We start from the raw sequence: 4,574 nt of genomic DNA on the forward strand, positions 1-4,574 counted from the left end.
GGCGAGTCCGTGGAGTGAATTGCTCCACCAACCAGGATTATATGCAAACAAATCCATAAACCCCCCCCCCCTCTCTCTCTCTCTCTTTAGCTACACATTGCAATCCCCTTATAAACAATCAATGTTTATATCAAATGTAGCGTCAACAGTTAATAATTAATAATTTAGGATTTTTTTATTTATTAATTTACAATTCATGTCTTTTAGCAATTATAAGGTAAGAGCATTAGACTGAAAACATGACAAGGTCACATTTGTGGGGTTTAGGCCAAATGGTGCCTCTAAAGGACATGTTTTGACATCTAAACTAAGAATGTCAGAAATTGACTTGAATATTGATGTCCAGAAGGATGCCGGGCAAAGCCAAAAGTGTTAAAGTGTAGCTGAATCTTGTCGACATCTTTCACATGTACACTGGAAAATCTAATTAGTTGATCTTACTTAAAAAAAACATGCAAACCGATTGCCTTAAAAAAACTGAGTAAAGTGAAATGGTATTGTTGAGTTCAAGTAACTTAAAACATTAGTTCAGATGTACTCTTGATTTAGTGTGGAGGACTCAGAATGAACTATTATTGCCAATTTAATAATTTCTATTGGATTTGTTGCATTCATCATTAGAGTTTTAAGTTCACTAATTCTTTTTTTTTATTTCACATAAATGTTATTCTAAAAATGCATGAATCAAACACCTTGACTTGTGCAACACAAAACGAGCAAGAGGAGACTGATCTAAGAACTGTATGCACAGACTTTCTTCATTGGTAACAAACACATGAGGTTCGCAGACCCTAATCACATGCACATGTCTTCTAAACAGTGGTAACCACAAAACTGAAAAATATGTCAAACTCTTCTAAATATCTAAGAGAAGTGAACATTAAACACTATCAAGTGTTTAATTTTACTAAAAACATATAAAATAATCATATTTTTTCAAATGTACTCTCTTAATGCAGTCTGGCGCAAAGCATGTTGGGAATCTTTTCTGCGTCCAGGCAAGATCTGCTCTCCACTGCCTCTTGCTGGTGTAGTAAAGTAATGGCTTCGCTTGCCGCTACTTGCTTGATTTGAGTAAAATATACTGTGGTGAAAAGTAAGTTGTTTGATTTCCCCTGCAAGTAATCGTAACTTAATAAAACTAGTAAAATATATACATTTTGACAACTGAGTAAAGTTAACAAATAATTTCTAAGTAAGGACAACTATTAGATTTTACAGTGTAGGTTCAACATTTGCATACATTTTGCTTTTGTCCATTAAATTCCGTGAAGAGACTTAAACTGTATTAATGAATGATTGAGTGCAAATTAAGGAAGTATGTAGACGGCGAAGGGTCTTTGACCATTCCTCATTTGTAAAAACATGGTTTAGGTCTGACTCCCAACTGTCCTTTATTTTAGAAAGGTTTGAACTATCTGGCATTGTAGTAAATGAGAAAATGTTTTTTTAAATATTGGAAACAGCACCTTTAGAAATCTATTTTTCAAAACTTGATCAATCTCCCGTTGAAGGGGTGCATGGGGGAATTGAGCAAATCTATTTCTTATAGATTGATGATATCGAGAAGTGAGCTTTTGGAAGATTCATTTTTTTTCAGAGTGTTATGAAAAAGGTAATAAAAGGTCATTAATATTTATAATGCTTCTTTTGAACCAAAATGCGAAAGCTCCATCTGAAATAGAAGGTAAAAAGAAGGATTTATGGGAGACAAGCCCGAGATTGCCTGAAACCAAAGTGTATTCTTAAAGAGTACATACCTAGGTTAAAGGAGGCATGAATTAAAATCACAATTTTAACCTGAGCTTTTGTTATATAAGAGAGGATCGTATTCACACAAACATCATGTAAGTGTCAGAACTGAAAATGCCCTTGTTACTGAGATTAAATCTATAACTGACACCAGGCCCAGCGAACGCCATGTTCTGAAACATCTATCTATGACGACATTGATAGATGTCACAGATGTAACCAAGACGTTATTGATTTTGATGTTTTTGGATTTAAAATCAAGCGAATGTCATAAGTAGACCTCATATAACAGTATAAAACAATAAACAAGCACAGTTCATCAGAAATTTAAGGTCCAACTTTGGTTTATGAGGTGTCCAAAAACAAGTTTATGTACATAGAAGGTGTAAAAACACTATTATTTCGTTATAATAGTTAGTTATTCTTACCAAACTTCTTGACTGGGTCTAAAATGATTCGTTCCGCAATTCATCTGTCTAACCCCTTCTTTTCCACTAGCCTAGTCTGATGTGATTGGTCAGATGGTCTAGTCTGCTGTGATAGGTCGACCGCAAATCTCAATTTCAGCCTTTGCTTAAATCTATTATCACATTAGTTAATGCAATATGAACAAACATTAATAATTGTATTAACCATAACTACAGCAAGGATTCATAAATGCTGAAATCTACTCATTGTCATGCACATACTAATGCATTTACTAATGTAAACAACTACAAACCTTATTGTGAGGTGCTACCTAGTTTTAAATTGAAGAAGATGGCGTTGGTAAATCCCATTAGTCTTAAATGCCTTTGGGGTTGAATATTATTGTTATAGTATGAGGTGCAGGCATCTAACACTTCTGTCAATGTGCTTACATCAATTTGAAACTGAAAAATGTATTAGCTGTGTATCATAAATCTGTCAGAGCATTGAAGGGGATTAGTAAGAACTGCTTATCGGCTGACTCTGTTCTGGCCAAATTAACAGTGAATATACGCTACTATATATAGACTCCATCTGCGCTTGGAAGAGAGACACATCTCAGTAGAGCCTGGTTTTCCTCCCTCTTTTCAGTACACGTTGGATTATGTGACTGGTAATGTGTGAGAATCTATCACAAGTAAAACAGTACAAGTGTAATGACATTGTGAGACAAATAGAGAATTCATATTTCCATTAAAGGTCAACTGTCTGTATTCACATTTAAGCAAAATACGAATGATTGGTATCATTATTTGATGTAACGGATGAAAGACAGCAAAAATCTATATTTCTGTATGTCCTCCGTGATGAAGCTAATGGTGTAGAGACACTATGTTTAATAGAGAATGATCGCTATATTAAAGGCATCATTGATAGTTGGGAAAGTTTAGTTTTGCACTGCTTCAAATATTTGATTCAAGACTGTAAGGTGCTCTTAAACATTTTATGCACTTTAAAAATGTTCTGTAAGAAAATTACTGCAGGATTGGATGAGACTGGAACGGGTAACAGATCGTTCATGCTGTGCTGCTGTCAGGTCAGATTAAATCAACAAGACTGCAACTTTTTAGAATTAAAATTAGATTTAACATTTTAAGAGAAAGGAACTTCCAGAATTTTTTTTTTGGGAATATACAGTATCCTGTGTTAAGTTTCATTTTGCCTTAATTGCATAATGCTAAAATATACAGATTTCCTTTGTTTTGTTTTGTTTGTGCTAATCATTCTTATCCAGCTGATTATGTGGTATGAAGTGTAATTAACAAGTACTTTGGGTAGAATGAGGAAATAAAAATAAGTGAATGCTGACAACCCTCCTTTTTGGTGAGCTGTGAGTTAAAGGGACAGTTCAGCCCAAAATTAAAAATTCTGTTTCATTTAGTCACCTTAGAGTTGTTCTCAATCTGTATACATTTCTTTGTTCTGTTGAACACAAAAGACGATATTTTAAAGAATGTAGGAAAGCAATCCGTTCTGGCGCACTTTTGACTATCATTGTCATTTTTCCCATGGTAGTCATTGGTGGCCAAGAACTGTTTGGTTACAAGCATTCTTCCAAATATCTTTCTCTGTGTTCATGAAAACACTTTTTTTACAGATTTTAATCAACTCATGGGTAAGTTAATTATGTCAGAATTTTTATTTTGGGGTGAACTGTCAATTTAAAGCCAATGTCGAATTAATACACATGCTGAGATTGGCATTGGCTAGCAGTGTAATGACTAGGAGGTGCAGATGGTCATGTCATCTAGAGACACTCTGTCTATGACCTTCACATCTTGCCAAGATATATAGACTAAATTATATACATATTGTGTGTAGTCCAAACATAAACACATGCTTTTAAACACGTGTCACTTAACACAAAACTACATGAAATGGCTTGACGTCTGCAATAGGCCCTTTTCACATGACGTCACAAATCTTCTTTTCTGACGAGAAGCAGTGTATTGTTACTTCCGTTAGCACCTTACGACAAGATCAAAGCTAGATAAAGGATAACAATTCTTTGTTGAACAGTACCTGTTTGATTATGAAGGTGTTTAGTTTTCTTTTTGTAGTAGCGAAGGTGCAAGGATATGTACTTGAATAAGTGTTCTGTCAGTTTTTTTTTCACTGTTGTTAAATTCCAGCGGGAGGGCAAATGAAAGTCCTTCTTCTTCTTGTTTGTCGCAAGACGGATGTTATGATAGACTGCTTTGTGAAAAGGCGGAAGTTAAGTGACGTCATCAGGAAAAGGGCGTATTGATGTGTCTTGATATGTTCCTACAGAGGGGGTAAAAATGCCATTTATTGTCTCCATATAGTAATTTTAGAATGATTATTTGTCGAAGACAGACCTACCATCAGCACTG

Source organism: Triplophysa dalaica, chromosome 23 (assembly GCF_015846415.1).
Source record: "Triplophysa dalaica isolate WHDGS20190420 chromosome 23, ASM1584641v1, whole genome shotgun sequence".
Classification (NCBI taxonomy): domain Eukaryota; kingdom Metazoa; phylum Chordata; class Actinopteri; order Cypriniformes; family Nemacheilidae; genus Triplophysa; species Triplophysa dalaica.